At 30.2% G+C, this 19,967-nt stretch overlaps 1 long non-coding RNA gene across 1 annotated transcript; it reads right to left on the bottom strand.

Annotated features, from left to right (window-relative positions):
• Nucleotides 1-1,352: 1,352 nt before the first annotated feature.
• LOC129232761 (uncharacterized) lies at nucleotides 1,353-12,115 on the bottom strand. The gene is made up of 3 exons (XR_008581390.1): nucleotides 11,568-12,115; nucleotides 7,318-7,433; nucleotides 1,353-1,492 (listed from the first exon to the last, which is right to left on the bottom strand). It is a non-coding gene; the product is annotated as an uncharacterized LOC129232761 (long non-coding RNA).
• Between the last annotated feature and the right edge of the window lie 7,852 nt (nucleotides 12,116-19,967).

Here is a 19,967-nt window from a genome sequence, read left to right as displayed (position 1 = left end):
TTAAGATCTCGCCCCCCCCCCCCCCCCCCAACAAAGAACCGAAAGAGCTCAGTGGTTAGGGCGCTTGGTGACCGAGAAGAAGTTAACAGGTTCGGTTCCAATATGGACCAGTATTTATTTAAAAAAAAAATTCCAAGTATTTTTAGCCCCATTTTTTTCCAAATAAAATTAATGCAGGAGAGAATTTTAATTAGTCAGCTCAGGCTTTGTCTAGTGGCTGCAGGGCATGACTCACTTTTGACGGTAGGCAAATGATAATCAATAGCATGATTTACAGTGTCACAGTATGTCAGATGGCTTGCATGTCTTTTCAGATGAATTGAGAAAAGTTTGAACCATTCTTCAAAGATTGTCTTCTATCCAACCAGATTTAGTGCAACCATAAGCAACTCCATAGCATAAGGATTTCAGAATATAAAACTTTCGATAAAATGAACAACTTACTTCAAAGAAAAACTTTTAATTAGAAAAAATATCAATTCCACAGCCTATGTCATATTATACCCATTCCATCCCACTTGGAAAAATTGTAACATTGTATTTCTTAAAATGTATGGGATTTTTCTTTTCTGTTTCTTTCAGTTGACATAGGCGACTTCCTTAAATGAAAATAATAGTAATATAATGCTATCAAATTCAAACAAAATGCTGGAAACAAAGTTTCAAAGATATCTGTTAATTTTGATTTTTACCTTTTCTTTTTTTCCCCCCGTAACTCAAAGATTAATAAACTACCCATTCCACCCCACCTGACCCTATTTATTGATAAAAAGATCGGTGTTTGAAAACATCCATGTTTTTTTGGTCTATGTATCAGTATAAACACCATCGATGTTGTAATTCCTTACATCGTCACACCTGTAATTAGCACCCATGTAATATTTATTAATAGGCATGTGGTTGAAAACATTTAACAAGTCATTTCCCGAAACTTTTCATCATTATTAGGGTTTAAATATACTCACAAATGTAAAACATATTAGATTTTTTCATAGGTAAGTGTTGCTAACATACTGTAGCATACATCAGGCTTTAAAAAAAAAAAAAAAAAAATGATGCTTAAACTTATTACTTCTGCAGAAAAAAACAATCATTAACTTTTTATTTACTTTTACACTCTTAAGTTTTATTTACATTTACAGAAAAATAATAATAGTAAAAAGGCTGAATGCTCTATGTTTATTAAATATCATCTTCAGAATATTGCAGCTGCAGCAGAAAAGTGTGAAATATAGGAGAGTGGGTTGAACTAAACAAAGTTTTCGTAACTACTTAAAAAACTTGAACTCAGCAATAACGAAGCAAGTATACATTATGTTATTTTATTACAAAGAATTATCACACAGAAAAAAGCCAATTTATATAAAAAACCTCCATAACATCGTAATTACAGAAAATATGTTATAAAAATATGAATCGAAACTGTATCCAATCACAATATTTGAATTTCAGAGCTTCTCAGTAACAATAAGTCACATCACACTTCATCCACCTGAAACAGAAAATGAATAATCAGAATAGCAATCATTTTCCGGACAGAAAAAAAAATATATATGCTTTTATAAAATTTCTAATGCTACATTTACATTTTTTAAAAATATGCTAGTAGAGGCTTTTTAAAAATGAACAAATTGGAAATTTGCTTTGAAAATTACAGTACATAAAGAAAGAACATTGTATTTTATAATAAAACTTGCATTGAAATAGTATTTTTCATTTTTGGCAGTTAACTTTCGCTTTACAAATAAGTGGATTTTATTTATTGATTTTATGGGACAAAGCGAGAAATAAAATATTTTTGTCATGAGATATTTTCTATGATTATAAAAAATGTTTTTAATCAAATGATACACTAAATAAAGTTGGCCTTCTACGCCTGTGGACCCAGGTTTTGGCCGGCCTGAGGTAACCAGTCGGTGGATTTTCGAGATGCAGAAAATCATCAGCGCTCATGTCGTATGATTATGCAGCACGTAAAAGATCCCTAGGGTATTTGTTTGGCTTAAAATTCTCAAGGCAAAATTAAATTCCTAGTGCAATTTCGCATCAAATCCTAGGTGCCTCCATCTGGTGAGAACTGGGCATCAAAAAACTACTGTGTCATGCATTCGTGCCTTAATGGTGACACATGAAAGACTGATGCATTGTTGGGGAGCGCACTAGGTCTGGTTGTGGCCCAGACGATTCTTGAGGAGGGTATCTTATACATCCCCATTGGAAACAAAAAAATAATGAATAAATATTGAAGAGTTTTAATTAATGAACATTTGATGATATTCTCCGAAATGTTCATTTAAAAAATATTTTGCTTAAAAAAAATGTTAATATAAACCAATGACATAAAAAACTTCCTTATGTAATAGTTGGTAGGGTTAAGAAAGGAAATTCACAATATTTATCGAGGCAAGTACTTTCAGTACTTGTCTTGGTAAATATTTAAAAAGATTAATTTTTTAATGGTTGTTGTTTTACATGATACTTTAACAAAAATTATTTTTTAAATCATAGACAGGGGTGGAAAATCAAAAATTCATTTCTGTATCAGCAAAAATGCCAATTTTTTATCAGAAAGAACAGTTTTGTATCAGATTGATCAGTTTTGTATCAGGTGAATTCATGGTTTCGTAACAAAATTTTTAATTCTGAACACTGTCACTACACAGTTTGAAGCAAATACAAAACATTTGTAGCAAAAAAAAAAAAAAAAAAAAAAACATAAGTAATTAAAGCTTCATTTGGTAGCAATATTGTAATCCGGTAAAGTGCAAAAATTACTTTCGATTAATCATAATACATACCTATTTAGAATTTTAATTTAGTTCTGTGGTATTTGCTAAAGTTGATAGGGTCATTCTACAAAAAACGCCTTTTTTTACGTCCAGGGTGGTTAGTTTCAAAAATATTTATTTTTAAGCACGTTTTTATAAGATTTAGAAAAGTATAACAAATTTTGAAAATGATCAATACAAATTTAATGATGTTATGAAAATTTTTAAATGTTTTTTTCACTGAACGGAAGGATACATGTCCCAACGCATCTCTTCCCACGCACTTTTTCATTTATTTACTCAATACAAAAAGTATAACAGATTTAATAGTGAAATACACATCATTTGATATTTTTTTAATAGGTTAAAAGCATTATGTTGCAAAATAAAGAAATATATAGCATTCATAATCTTTTGAAACACTGTCACAGTCTTTCTTGTATCCTCCGTTCAGAATTTAATTAAACAATAGAATTTCCTATAGACGGCAATACTGGCAGCTCATTACAGAGGTTTAGAATCACAAGTTAGCCCTTTTCAACTCCGGGTCTTCATAGTGAAGCTAAAGAAATTAGTGTGAAAGAATTTCAGCATTATTCTCTTGGAAGTCAAATAGGTCCTTAACTTTTTAACTCAAGAACTAGGATACAAAAGAAAGAATTGTTTCTGTACAAAAAAAAAAAAAATATAGTTAAGAATCACTTTTTTTAAAGTAAATTACATAAGTATTTGTATTCTCCATTTCTGTATGATATTCTGTATCACAGATGTAATGGAGGATATACAATGAGAAATAGAGCATACAACTTTCTTTAAATCCATTTTAAGAAATATGTGTACATTTTAATCAGTTCAAATCTTTTTCCTTATACAAGATGTAATGTTTATTTATATGAAAAGTTTAAAAATAACATTTTAAATATATATTTACTCTATCCATTACCCTCCGTTCCCACCCAAAATTTTAGCTACAAAAGAAAGTTCTAAAATAATCAATCAAGAATGTGACTAACTATGTGAGAGTAAAAAGGTGCCTAAAAGGAACAATATAAAGTAACTTTTTTAAAAAATTGAAGATTTTTTTTTATGAATTCCAACTTCAAAAACTTACGTTTTTTGTATAATGACCCATAGGCCAAATTTGACCATGTTCTATATTACCAACCATGATATGTGTTTAGAGTGGTATTTTTCTACACTCAGAATTTGTTAAGCTGGAAATATATGAACTACCAAACATGATATAATAAAAACTTTCATATAATTCTACACCAAAATTTGATAACTCTACATATCATGTTTTGTTTTTACTCTCTTGAAAAGATAACAAATTTAGCATATTAACTTTTAGCAAACAGCTACAGAGTTGTTTCTTAGCAGTTGTTGCATTTGTCATATATTTATATATAGCATTACATGACACAGACAATGACTAAAGCATTTCAATTTAAAAATACCTTTTGTATGTTTATTACATACAAAGCTAAAGAGAGAGAAAAACCCTTCAAAAAACATATTTATAAGCAGCTTCTAATTATTACAAAAAACAGAAGGGAGAGGGGGAGGAGATGCTAGTATAAAGATTCTCTTTTACTTTGGTTATTTTTTTTTTTTTTTTTTTTTTGTAATTGATTTAGTTGATTTGAAAAGCTAAGTTTTTGGGTGCAAAAGGCATTTCTTCAACAGAAAGATTTGAAAATAAAAGTGAAAAAAATGCCAAGAATTAGAGATTTATCTAGAAGAAATAAAAGTTTTTATAACTCAACATGTCCCCCCCCATGAATTAAATTTAGAAACCATTACATCAGTAAGTTGTTCACACGTACATAACCAAATTTATAGACCCTGTTTAAATTTTCTAGTCTTGTATCAATATCTGAAATTTTACTTTTAATACTAGAAAATAAATAAATAAATAAATAGATAAAAGTTCCTCAAGCTTTAAAGACTACTTCAGGACTTAGAATTTGAAGATTTTAAAAATCCTTTAAAAAAAACTAAAAGTTTTAAAATTTAAATAAACAACTACTCAAGAAATTACTTATCAACTGTTGTAAATCAAAGTAATGACAGTATAGAGGGCGCTGACTGCTCCCGATCTCTGATGTGCGTAATTGCGATTGTAGAATAGAACTTTGTGTTGTTAAGTGTAGATGTGTTGTTATTGTTGTTTGAAAATAAATATGTGGTTTTAGAAATGGTGTAAAAAGGTAACGAGGCAATTTTGTAGTGGATTAAACAAGAACTGGATGAATAGTCAGAAATAATATCAACATTTATATGAAAAGAGAAATCATTGATTTTTTTTCAGACTAACATTACTAAGTTTTATTAAGCAGCTCATTTTCAGGAGTAACATTTCATTGGCTGAACAAAATTTAAAAAAAAAGAAAAGATGTGGACTCCACGTTACTGTTAAGTATGACGATTTACACATTACCTGCCGTGACTACATATATTTGCATTACATTTAACCTCACTCAATGTCGATGTGTCACTTTTGATTAGTTCGAATTTCACCAGGAACCAGAGAAAATTTTATTACTTAACATCGGTAGTACCCGATAGATAATGTATTAAATAAACTATGTTTTGTTTTGTAATTTAAACGTAATAGATGCAGGTATGAATGGCAGCAAGTAGATAATGTGCAAAATAAACTAGTTTTTCAAAAATATTTTAAAAGAAATGGATGCTTTTATATGCGGCAGATAATACTGTTTAAATGCAGTATTTTAAAAAATAAATTTTAATACTTTTATGAACTCTTAAGACACTTTTTTCATTCATAATAATTCAGTTATAAGTAGGAAAATGTGGGGCAAAGTGAAAGTTAAGATAATTTTTTACTTTTTTCAAAATGAACAAATTGGAAATACGTGCTGAAAATTAGGGTGCATGAAGAACAATGTATTTGAAAACAGAACCTGCATTGAAACATTATTTTTTATTGTTAGCAATAAATTTGTACCTTCGAAAAAAGGTGGAAATTTTTCACTTTTTTTATCGGGCAAAGTGAAAAACAATACTTTTTCTACTGAAATATTTTCTATTTGATTATTAAACATATCATTAATTACATAAATGAGTAAAATTAAAGAAAAGAATTAATGAAAAGGAAATGTGAAACAATAAACGAATAAATAAGTTATTAAATGAGAAAAAGTAAATGAAGGAATAAAATTGTGACTTAAGAAAAAAATAAGAAAATGAATGAATTAATAAGGAAATTATTAAATGAAGGATGGTGAAGGACATAACTAATGAATGAATATCTAAGTGATTTGATAAAGGATTGTATAAGTAAATGAAACAAACTTTACACTTTGCCCATAGGCTTTGTCCGCATGCATTTGACTAACTGTACAAAGCATTTAAAATATAAATGAGCATAATATTAAGCAAATAAATACTACACCAAATATTGGTAGGTGTAAATTAATATTTAAAATGTTAATAATAAGAACTTTCTCATTTTATAATGACAAAGTTAATTTTTGACTTATAACAAAATATTGCAATATGAGTATCAATTTTTGATAAATGGCTTGTATTATCATATTCTTTGATTTTCAGAGGGTTTTTTTTTTTTTTTTTTTTTTTTGACTGGAGTAGACTACATACATTAGTACATAGTTAAAATATTACTAGATAGAGGAGCTAAAAGCAGATTCCCCATTCCACTTTGACCTGCTATTTCACTTTTCCCCACATTCCCTAACACCTTAATTTTATTCCAAAACAAGAAATAATTATAAAATAAGAAATAAAATAAGCCAATTTAAGTTGACATAGGTGAAAATTACTTCCACTTTTCAAAATCGTTGGAAAATTTACAGGATGCAAAAGGATTGAAATTTAAAGCACAGCACGCAATTTTTGGCAAATATAAACGATTCTTTACCCCCTTTTTTACTTATTTGCTTCTTATTACCTTTGAATGACAAAAAGTAACTCAAAGGCTTTTTTTTCTTGTTGTGCATGTTTTTGGGAAATAAAATCGCATTTTTGGCGCAAAAATCGCGAATTTGGCCATTTTGTATCAAGGTGTATCAGAATTTGTAAATTGGCACAGTTTGGCAGATTTTCCACCCCTGCATATACTAAAGAGCAATAAGTTGATGATTAAATACATGCACTGATATTTTAAAATTTGTGTAATTTATTTTTTAAATTCATAGTTTTAATCTATACGTTCTATAACTGCAATAAACAGAAACTAGAGTAGCTTGACAATTTTTAGAAACAATTTACCTAAAGTAGTTTGGTGGTAATTTAGTTTTATATCGTGGTATGACACCATGGTCATGAGAAGAAAACCTTCGCAAAGATGTAAAAGACTTTTACATGATAAACTTACAAGTGATAAAACTAATAAGTCAATAAAAAACAGGGTTAGGTTGCTTAAAAACCTAAAAAGCATATGTTTTTTGATTAAAAATAAATATGTTTTTAAAATGATATTTATCTTTTAGAACAAAGCCTAATGACAATGGAAAAAAAGAGTTGGTTTCAAAATTGTGAAAATACATTTATAATTGGCTCTTACTTTGAGTCAAGATGCCCTTAGTTCTTTACCAACTTCAAAGATTTTGAAATTATATAACTTAACATCCTTTTAATCTTTCAAATAAGTTCATACAACTTCGGCTCTTTGTTTAACAGCTAAAAAAATAAAGACCATTGATTATTCTTTCAGGAAGATAAAACATCGAACAAAACCTCAGTATGGTTGCGTCAATAAAGCAATGCTTTTTTGCTGAAAATAAAAAGATGTAAGCAATGTTATTGAAATACGAAAATTGCAAATCACTGCATACACGTGTTTCAGAGTTACAAGGAATCATTTTAACAATACAGAAGAATATCTGAATACAGCTCTTATCAGATGCTTGTTCATCCACTAGTCTTGAACACTGAAAGAGGGACATTGTTTTCATCTTTTTACTTAGAGGTTTGTAAATAAATATTGCATGATAAAATAATTATACAGTTGGGTCTATGTTTAACAATGCTTTATTTAACGATTTTCTCTATTTAACGACGGCTTTTCTCGATCCCAGATGGTTCACTATAGTGTTAAAAGCATTCTAGTTAAGGATGCTTTCTACTTAAGGAAGATTTTTTTGTGGTCCCGAGTTTTGTAAATAAATATTGCATTATAAAATAATTATACAGTGGGGTCTCTGTTTAACAACGCTTTATTTAACGATTTTCTCTATTTAACGACGCTTTTCCCAGTCCCAGATGGTTCACTATAGTGTTAAAAGCATTCTAGTTAAGGATGCTTTCTACTTAGGAAGATTTTTTGTGGTTCCTTGAAAGTCGTTAAACAGAGAGCCAACTGTATAGTTAGAAATTGGTGCAGATGAAAATGTTACATAAATGAACTAAAATACAAGTTTTTCAAGTGATTATCGAGAAGAACATAAGGGAAGAAAACATCGCATGAGTTCAGAATCTGTTGCTCATAGCTGCAAAGGAAAACTCACTTTTTAAATTCTACTTTCTGTTAAGAGCTATGAGCAGCAGTACACAGGGGAGTCTCTCTACACAAATTTTTAAGCTGTTTTATTTCTCATGAAATTCAGCTTGAAAGATATAGACTAATTATTGAGAATAGAATCACATCTTTAGTTTTAGTATCATTTACGCAAAAAAGTTGCCATGAAATAACATCTATTAACTAGCATTGATGTTTCAATCTTTTGTATTTTAAATTACATCACGTCTTTCCACCCTTCGTATCATTTAGAGATGTACCAAGTAGCACTTTGGCCGAGTAGCCGAGTACCGAGGCCTTTCACTACTCATCCGAGTTACCGAGTACCAATTATGTTTTAAGAAGAACCACCGACACACATGTGATGAATTTTGAACTTATTGGAATAGTAGTATAGACCTCCTTGTCCATATAATAGTTTTTAAAACTGAATTCCTACTAAAATTCAATTACGCATTATATAAACAATTTTGTTTGTGTCAAAAATTTTACAAAAAAATTATTTTTAAAATTAAAAATAAATAAATAAAAAGTATGATTAATCAAGTTGGAATTAAAACAAATTACAGTAAAATCCCTCTAATGCGGACACTAACAGAACAATTTTTTTTTGTCCGCAATAGAGAGGTGTCCGCAGGATAGCGGTTTAATAATGTTATTTGTACTGGAACTGGGGAATTAAAAATTGTCCGAATAAGAGAGGTGTCCGTTAGGAGGGGTTTCACTGTGCCAAAACACATGTCTGCAGTGTTCCTGCACTGTACTTTTAACGTTGCTTTATTTCCTTTTATTTTTTAAGCAAAGGTATTTTTATAACTAATTTTTGTTTGTAGCAAAAATCCATTTTTAATATAAAAATTCCATATTTTCTATATTTTCCTTTTTTGCATAATTTTTAATAAATAAGTTTTATTAACTTTGGGGACATTAAAATAAAGATTTATTCCATTGAAGCATTACAAACTTCATTATTCTCAAAATTTAAATTTGACTTATAAATTTTAATTGTAAATGATTGCAGAATATAATGCTTGCTCTTGTTTTTTATAAATTTTATTACTGCTTTGGACAATATTCAATTTTTTGCAACTACTCGGTATTGACCGAGTATCTGATCAGAATTTGGCTGAGTATCGAGTACTTGGCAAATTGACCGAGTAGGCCAAGTACCGAGTAGTTACCGAGTACTCGGTACGTCTCTAGTATCCTTTAATTTAAAAATGTGTTTTAATGATTCAGGATCATTGTATTATAGGGTCATTCCTCCAAAATGTCAACCTGTAGGCCAAAATTTCAAACTCAATCAATATTAATGTCTTATACATCATTTTAGAGATAATTTTTAATTTTCTAATACTGTAAAAGGTTTCTACAAGATGGCTGCCATGCGTAGAATAATTACTGCTTGAAGATCTTTAACAACAATATGTAAATTTTAACTATAAAGCATTCAAGAAAAGCGACCTGTAATTTTTTAAGCATACAATTGATGTAATTTTTTTTTTTTTCAAATTATCAAATTTTGATGAAATTTTTAAAAAAATTTCCAGTTTTTATGCAATAATGGCCACTTTCAAGGCGACCGACACCGCAAGATATGTTTTGCAGTCGAAATCCTATTGCATAACCAAATGTCTCTACAAAAGGCAGCACTATTACTTAGAGTTTATCAGATTTTGATTTTTTCCACTCCACCCTAGTGCACAGCCATAATACATTTCCTTTTTATTTGACCAACTATTTTTATTCAACTAGGCATTTTTAATCTATATTGAAATTGTTACATCACTAACAATTTTATGAAAATAAATTTAAAAAAGATATATCATATAATTATACATTGTATCAATAAAATATCTAAATATAATATAGAGATATGGTATATTCCTTTTGTATATTTTCAGTAAAAAATGAATAATATTCATATGATTAATGAAAAAATATCAAAATATCAGATATATATACAGCGATACATATCATGATATATACTGACTGAAATATATCAGTGAACCCTGACTACAACACATGGTAGTATTTTTGCTCTTTTATAACTACTATGAAATGAATAACGTTAAAATATATTTAGTCCGCTCGGTCATGCTAGTTTTTAGAATTTACTTTCAATAATTCCAAATTGCATCACATACTTACATTAGAAGAATTAGCAAAAAAAAAAAGAGACAAAATTAAGAACTAAAAACTAGAGACGTACAGAGTAGCACTTTGGCCGAGTACCGAGTACTCGGCCTTTCACTACTCGGCCGAGTTACCAAGTACCAATTATGTTTTAAGAAGAACCACCGACACACATGTGATGAATTTTCAACTTATTGGAATAGTAGTACTCCTTGTCCATATAATATTTTTTAAAACTAAATCCCTGCTGCAATTTAATTACGCATTATTTAAAAAATTTTGTTTATGTCAAAAATTTTACAAAAAAATTTTTAAAATTAAAAATAAAAAAATAAAAGGTATGATTAATCAAGTTGGAATTAAAACAAATTATACCAATCTATTATAGTTCTAGTCCGCCAAACATAAATAAGTTTTAAAAGCAAATAAAACAAAGGTGCAGGAACACTGCAGACACCTGTTTCTGCATTACAAGGAACGTCTTTTTCAGCGCATAAAATGTTAGCTAAAGAATGTAAAGACATTTGACAGAAGAATCCGACTTTTGGCGGATGCCTTTAAATCCACGAGCTCCCATTTTGTGAATTGAAAAAGGAATTCCTTGTAATGCCAAAACACGTGTCTGCACTGTGCTTTTAACATTGTTTCATTTCCATTTATTTTTTAAGCAAAGGTATTTTTATATTTCTTATAACTAATTTTTGTTTGTAGCAAAAATCCATTTTTAATATAAAAATTCCATATTTTCTACACTTACTTTTTTTGCACAATTTTTAATAAATAAGTTTTATTAACTTTGGGGACATTAAAATAAAGACTAATTCCATTGAAGCATTACAAACTTCATTATTCTCAAAATTTAAATTTGACTTGTAAACGATTGCAGAAAATTATATATGCTTGCGCTTTTTTATAAATTTTAATATCTGTCTTGGACAATATTCAATTTTTTGCAACTACTCGGTATTGGCCGAGTATCGGATCAAAATTGGGCCGAGTACAGAGTACTCGGCAAATTGTCCGAGTAGGCAGAGTACCGAGTAGTTACAGAGTACTCGGTACATCTCTACTAAAAACCTTACACAATTTCAAGGCATACAAATGGGTTGAATATTTTTATACAGAGCAGTAAAAAACAGCAATAAACAGGCACAGCTTACCCTCACAAAAAACATAGGATCACCATTTTTCATCATCTCTTGAAAGCCTCAAACAGGATTGACAGTTCCTTATCTATATGATTGAATAAAAATGTTTATATCAGGATTGGTGAATTTTTGACATTATTATTTGGTATTTAATCACGATGCAAAAAACATATTTTTCACATAATTTATACAACTGTCAAAAGTTTAATACCCTGTACCCAAGCTGTAAAACGTTTTTTAAACAACAGCTTTACAATTACAGCTTCTCATACTTTTGATTTTAGACACTTAAATAAGTTTTAAAACATTAAAAAGAACATATTCTATCCAAAGCCGAAAACCTAGTTTTGGGTTAACAAGATCATATGAAATGGAAAATTGTTAAATGCTGCAAAAATAATTGAAAATTATAAATACATTTATTGTCATCAGGGTTCATACTCTATTCGAATGAAAAAATTCCATGACCTCGTTACATGAAGAGAATGGTACTATTTAATATCAAACTTGCCGATTTTCGGAAATGAGCTTTAGCAAATCTTCTACGTTAATGCCACTTTTTTTTTTCAAAGCACTTACTTGTGATTGAAAAATATCAGTGTACACCTAAAAAACTAAACTATTCTTCCTTGTCTTCATCATATAAATTTTCGTAAAGGAAAGATAGTGAATGGAATATAATAATACTTAAAATAAAATCTGCTAGGGTTTTTTTTTTTTTTTTTGTAAACAGGCAATGATAATGAATAGGACAAGTTGAATGAGTCTTTACTAAGTTTCAATAAATTGCTTCAAAAGTTGCCATTCAGTGTCAACAGTGCACTTAATCATTCACATAATTTAACAATATTTTGGTTCTTTAACCTAACGCCACATTTTTTGGTAAATTCATGTTTCTAAACCAGATAGTTATATTTAAAAAAAATTCAGTAGTGAATAAATCTTCTGATTCAAATGTACTTGTTTACTTATTTGAACATTTTCAAATGCATATAAATTAATAGACTCAGAAATTCCAGAACATAGTGTTTGATTCCTGACATTGAACGTAGCAGTCAGGTGCATGAATTAGTTTTGCAGACCGACCAAGTAATTGGCAGGTGCGGGTCTATGATGGTGTTGAATGTCAAATACAGGCCAACAGTATGTGGGGCACTAGTGTTTTAGCGTATTAAAATTCCCCTATATCTGCATTCTATTGCCTGACTAAAGATTTTTAGTTTCTAAAACCTTCAACAAATTTAGTTAAACTCTGATAAGTTCTATAATAAAACGCTTTTACGAGGGATAGAAATGAGAAACAATTGAATTGCGTTTTTTAAGTGGGCGTGGCAAAATCAAAAACGTGCAAGTTTGCTACTACAGAATATAAAATATAAGAATTGTTGAAAATAATGGTAAATTCAAAATGAGTGATGTCCAAGCAGTAAAATCACATTGCAAAAAAAGACGAGCGGTTGCTACAGAAGTGGATGCAATGAGATTGATAAATTCAGATTTGTTTTACGGGGTGATTTCAGGATCGTTCAATTTTTCAGTTTTTTAATAGCGTTTATGGTGCAGTACTGTTAACTCACTCAATATTTCGAATGCCCTTTTAGCTATTGTTACTTTCTCTCAGCCCAGGGCATTTTTCCATGACTTGGAACAAATTTCCATGACTTTGAATGAAAATTGTTATTTTCTATGACTTTCCCAGGCATGAAATTTTTTCCCCCATGTCTTTTCAGGATATCCATGACCTGTGCAAACCCTGTGTCATTCAAGGTGTGAAATTGCAACTAATAAAATATTTCAATTTTATTCATTTTCATACTGTTACATTTGTATTTTCCCCTCCAAAGGATGCAATAAAAAATACTGGTTTTGAAACTTTTCATAACTCAAGTCTACTCCTGAATTTAGATTATATTAATAAAAAAAATGGAAGAGATCCTCCTAATTCATGTGCTGTAGAACAGGAGTCCCCAACCCTATGTCCACAGGCACCACGGCACCGGCTGATCGTCTTATGTTTCCTACCGCTGCATGAGGATAAAAATATGTCAGTTTTAAAGAAATGCAGTGCGAAACTTCTCACATTTAACTATTAGCTATGCAAAAGTAGAAATGACACCTAACATTGTTATAAGCAAAGCGAAATACGACCAATCTCTTTTTTTCTACCGCCCCAAGTTGTAGCTAACCAAATTTCTCACATAGTATGGTTGTGATAAGATTAAGTCTGAGCTTGAGACTACACTTCTCGGGGGAGTCCTGAGATGAGTTGCATTACCTTTGCAGTATTACAGAAGTATCTAAACCTAAATTCATGCTAGTAATACAGTGGATGCCGGTCAATTGAATCAGTGCTTAGAACAAACGTGGTTCATATGAGCGGCGGTTACTGTACCTTTCCTTTTCAGTGAGCACCTCAAGAAAAAATACAAATTTACTAGCAGGGAATGTCATTATATCTCCTAATTACGAAGTAATGGCCAATGAAATGCAATGATAAAAAATCGTATTGACTCTTAAGACTCAGACTTTTAGTTAAAAATATAATTGTTTGTAGATTTTGTGTACAATACTTATTAATTATTTATTTTACATAAAATATTACCAATAACCAACAATTTTTATAGGTTTAATTACATTGCCTTATTAATAAATCAGTTTAAGAAAAAACATACAAAGTGGCACCCGCCATCCGGCTGATATTCTAGATTGTGCTTTTGGGTAAAAAAAGGTTAGGGACCCCTGTTGTAGAATGCCAAAGTACTGGAAATTAGAAGGGCCTTGCTCAAAAAATTTAAAAAAAAAAAAAAAAAAAAAAAAACTTAGGAGTTTTTTCATAAAGAACAGAAACGAAATTTCCCATTAATAAACTTATTTGAGGAAGAGAGATTTAACTGCAACTAAACAGCACAATCAATACAATAGAAAATACATCAAAGATGTATTAACTGTGTAGTAAATTTTGATAATAAGGAATAATTTAACTATGAGTTACCAATTAAAAGGACTTGTAATTACTTTGGTCAAAAAACATATTTAAATTATAACTCAAAGAATATTTGTTATAATAATGCTTATTGCTTGTGATCAGGCTTGAAGTCAATTACGAGAAATCGATTACGATTACAAGCATGAAAAATAGGAAATTATAATTATGATCACAGACCCCGAAGTGGTTTTTTTTTTTTGGGGGGGGGGGAGGAAGGAAGTAGGAAATAAAGAATCAAAAATTAAAAAAGTAGGAAAAAAAATCAATAAAAAAAAGTAGGAAAAAATAGGAAGAGACATTTAAAAAAATCATAGAAAAGCAATAAATTGTCATATGAATATGCAGTTTGCCCCAAAATACTTTCCAAGTTCAAGAGTATTTTTTTTATAACACCATAAAAAATTTGTAATAATAAAAGACCTAGTGCTGCACTCTCCCGGTAAGGTAACAAAATACATTTCGTACTTTGTATTTTACACAAAAAAGGTTGACATTGTTGTGCACAGTTAAGCATTTAATAATTCTGAAGTTACCGTTCGTAAGCTATTTTTGAGGTTGTTGAAAGTTTTCTTCATACATTGCTATATAGCAATGTATGAAGAGCAAAAATAAAGAAATATGAAAAATATCTAAACGGCAGCAGTATTTATTATTAAATATTTATAACTAAATATTTATTATTACATTTTTTTTTATGATGTCATAAAAAAAACTCTTGAACTTGTAAAGTATTATGGCGTAAACTGCATATTCATACGACAATTTATTGCTTTTCTATGATTTTTGTAAATGTGTCAAGGACTATTCGGACACCATGTATAACTGCATCGGAATTCGGGAGATTCTATTTCTTTATTGATTCATTAAAACAGTAGGACTGAAGACGGGGCGATAAAAAGAAAAGTCGATCATAAACGCCGCAAAGGCAAAAAAGTCACTTACGAAAATTTAACTTTTAAACACGCAAACGCGGCAGTGTTCCTTCCAGAAATTACTGTAGTCAGTCAATGAAAAGCTCATTATCCACTTGTTTCTTTTGCTTTTCTTTTTGAAATTGAAACATGCAGAAAATTTAAGCATAAAAACATGCAGAAAATTTAATTATCGGTGTGGCATTGTAAAAATAAGAATCAATGCACAATTAGAAGTGCTATACTAAAAACTGAAAAAGTAGGAAAAATAGGAATTCTTTGAGGTCTGTAATCATCTGCTAAAAAGTAATTACGATTACAGCAAACGATTACAGTTCATAAAAATGTAATCGATTACAATTTTGATTATACGATTACAGACTTGTGATACATACTCATACTTGCTGTAACAACATTTAATTAAACTTGAGATTTTTCTTATAATATTGTGGAGATGATTTCAATGATGATTGCGACTATTGTGTCGTATTAACCTGAAATTTTTTAATATTAATTATATATTTATTTTGAATTATAGAGTTGTTGCAGGAAAAGAGCAAAATATGAAAGATGGGCACATCTAGATAATTTAAAGTACAGTAGACCCTCGTTTTACAAGGGTTTATTTTATGCGGTTTCGATTATATGTGGTTTAAGATTTGACACCTTTATTTTGTTTTACGCGGATGAGTTTTGGTTTTACGTGGATGTGGCAATGCAATCAGATAAAATTCTTCCCTCTTTTAAAATCCAAACTCCAAAAGATTTCAGATTACGAGTCATCAACTGCATTATGGCGTGCTCATAATCGAGCTTGGGCCACTGGAGACATTTTAGGTGATTGGTTCCAGAGCTCTTTCCAGAAGTTAAGTTATTAAATTCACAGTTCAGAACTCACTGGAAGAAGAGCTTTTAGGAGTGACAAAGGAGGCCAAAACCAACAAGGATACTGACGTCGGTGACGCACAACCAAAAACGTTCACATTGAAAATTTTGAGCCATTCCTACACAATAGAACTGATCTTTCTGATTTATTAGTGAAGGAAGAGTCTATCATGGAAATTCTTGACTGTCCATAATCAATCTCGAAACATAAGTTGCTCACTGAAGATTCTTTCTAGTTTTACAAGTTCAAAATAATAATTTAAAAAAGCCCATAAATGAATGGTTTCTTTTGAAAACAGCAGCAACAGGAACGTTACTTAAAATGCGCAATGAGTTAAATTTCAACAAAAAAGACTCTCATTCTACTTTTAAATGTCTTTAACTTTGCCAACCGTTAACAGATGAAAAGGGAAACTGATACATGACCAATTGTGAGCATTAGGGAAGACTTTGCTGAAAGCACCCACGGGGGTACTAACAACCTAATGGCTTATTCAATGGTCCTGGATTCAAGTCGTCTCCTATTGTTGTTCAAAGCTTGTATGCTCGGTCGGCACCGGGGATCCTAGGTCAGATAAGATAGGTCTCGATTTTATGACTCATTTACAAACCGCCTTTGAGGAGCAACTCGAAGTATTTTGCAAGTGTTGTATTGAACTCACTCCATACAATAGTACTACTCGTAGAAACGTGACTTTGATTTTTTCCCTTTCAGCAAGTCAAGTTTACACGATTACAAGGCTTTAACACTAAAGTTATGGAAGGGGTCATTTTGACCCCAAGCAAACTTTTTTTTTGCTAACTGCTCTTCTATATATTTACTAAATTCTTAATCCTTTCTTGACTTTTCCTAAATCATTATGCTGTGTGATACTATATTGTCGCCTCAGAGCGACATTAAAACATCTAATCCGAGGAATAACACTAAGATATTTTACTGTTGCTCTGAGGCTACCATATAGATTTGAAGGAAAAAAATTATTTTGAACCCCAATTGGAAGGTTATACCTAGAATTACGGGAGGTGTCCTTTTGACCCCTTTGAGAAAATAGAAATGCTAGTACATTTCATTGCAATACATTTTTGTTTTGTAAGCTTTATTTGTTTTTGCCAACTAAGCAACGAACAAAAAGTAATAAAAGGGTACATCACACCTACCTGTCACATGATTCGTAATACTGGAAATATACTTTCTAAAGGGAAGAGAACAGTGAAAAGATATTAGGCATATATGAATGATTGTAGGTGATGATTTGTTTTTTTATTCATTTTTGGTATAACACTTCGTTTTATTTACGTGGCTTTTTGTTTTCGAAAAAGCATATTACAGTAGAAGACAGTTATAACGCACACCTTGGGACCAGAGCTTTTGCGTTATCAGGTTTTTGCTTTATATAGATCATTTCAAATTTTGAAACTAATATTCAGAATATATCTATATATTAGCACTTCAAAATGAGATTTATCTGCAATGAGTATTAAAGCACCAATATTACAATTAGTCATTCACAAATAAATATGTTTCTCAATCAAAATCCTGCACTTCTGCTAGCTTCATGATTTGCATAACAGCTGCATTTTCAAGAGCCATCTGATATTTTCTTTTCACTGCGAACACTAATTTTCATTTTAAAATTTGAATTAAGATGGAAAGATGAAAAACTGTTTTAAAATTTAATTTGCCTAACAATTTTAATGCTTGCAAAGCAAAACAGAGGGATTTTTTAAACTTCAAAACATATTGTTTACTTCTGAAAAGTTGTGCATTTTATAGAGAATTGCGTTATATAGGTCGGCGTTATAACGGTCTTCTACTGTATTGTCTTGTAAAAGAGGGCTAAGGCAAGACGAAATTGTAAAAAGACAGCAAGAACTAGACACTCTAGATCAAATGGGGAGGAAATTCATTCAAGCCTCTGGCCAGTATATTATACATCTTCCACAATATTTTGACTGAACAGCTACAAATGCCTGAATTTTGTTCAGGACAAGAACAAATGAAGGTATCGAGGAAAGAATTTTTAATTACGTTCAGCAGAAGAACTCAGAGAGGAACACATACCAAATGTAAACGAACTTGTTCTAGATGTGAGTAAATTTATGTACGTGCAAGATTCAATGGAGTAAAAAAAAGAAACAAATGTCAAACAAAGGAGTGTAAGGGTAAAAAAACTTAACTTTGTGCCACTGTAAGTTATCTGTATGTCGATTTGTGCGTAGAAAATTGGAAAGATTAGCTTGTACAAACAATGCTGTGCAGACGAATAACCTTTTACGTACAATTATTTGTTATTTTCACTTTTAGTTTAAAAAAAAAACATATATCTACTTAAATATTAGGGTTCAAAACTGTTTTCTGCAACATTTGATAAAATATTCACTTCATTTATTGTAAATATCTAAAATGTTCTTAATGAAGCTGAAACAACACTACATATTTCAATCTCATTTAAAAAATATATATATATTTTTAAATATTTCATTATATAGATTTAAAAATTCCCTATCCTAAAAATAAACAGTAATTATTATAAATTAGTTTATTTCACCTTCATTTTAAAAATATGACATTATGTAGGAAACTACACCAATTTCTTTAGCTGGGGTCAAAATGAACCCCCGCCGTATTTCTAGGTATAGAGAAACTGCTGTAATTTTAGTGTTAATTACTATTTATTTTCGTTGGATTACGGATACGATTAAGCAAGAAAAGCTTGATTAAAATTTTGATTACAACTACAAGAGTTATCCCATTGACAGATTACGATTATGATTACACAAAAACGTAATCGATTACGCAGATCATTATGACGTAATCGACGATTACTCCAAGCCTGCTTGTGATATTTACGTACAAAATCAAATATTTAATATCATGAAGCCTATTCATGTGCCTCATGATCAGTCATTGTAAACCCAACACATTAGCTTTATTCAAGCTAAAAAGTTCAAAAATAAAATGAAATGAATGCAAAATAGCATAGTTTAAATGGCAGGTGTTTAGAAGTCCAGCATTCATGCCTTTTTTTCTCCAGATAATTTTAAAATTCAGAAATCGGTCAATAGAGGTCAATCTAAAATTCCAATCTAATTAAAATTTACACTAAGTTAATTTAGAATAATACTTTGCATCAAAACAATTCATAGTTAATACAATTAGAAAAACTCCATTAAATGGTCTGCTCTAGTAAAAAAAGAATCATGTCAGACGGGTTAACACTAGAAAGACGGAAGCGATCATTTTGACTGCAAACGATTTTCAAATGCTCATATTTGCTGCATTTAATTTTCAAACTCTTTTTGCTCCATTGACTTTTCCTAACTATCTATAAAGATCTTACAGCAGTATTTTTTTCTTTAGGTTTATTATTATAGTAGCTATAAATGTTTCTACCTAAAAAAACTGACTACGGTCATTTTGACCACTAAGTGAACTTTTCTTTATGCATCCGTTTTCTTCTTTTTTCGCTTATCAGTTGTGTGTACTATGGACTATTGTTAGTTGTCAGGGTGAGTAATGTTCTTTTGAGCTTGAGTAGTACCTGCTGGTCAGGTTTAATTCTTTTAACTGTTAGGAAAATGTGAAACACCTGCTGGTTTCATGGTTTCAGTTTTCTTCTATCTGCACAG

The sequence above is a fragment of the Uloborus diversus genome, unplaced genomic scaffold, assembly GCF_026930045.1.
Source record: "Uloborus diversus isolate 005 unplaced genomic scaffold, Udiv.v.3.1 scaffold_137, whole genome shotgun sequence".
Classification (NCBI taxonomy): domain Eukaryota; kingdom Metazoa; phylum Arthropoda; class Arachnida; order Araneae; family Uloboridae; genus Uloborus; species Uloborus diversus.
This window is presented reverse-complemented; position numbering and strand designations above follow the sequence as displayed.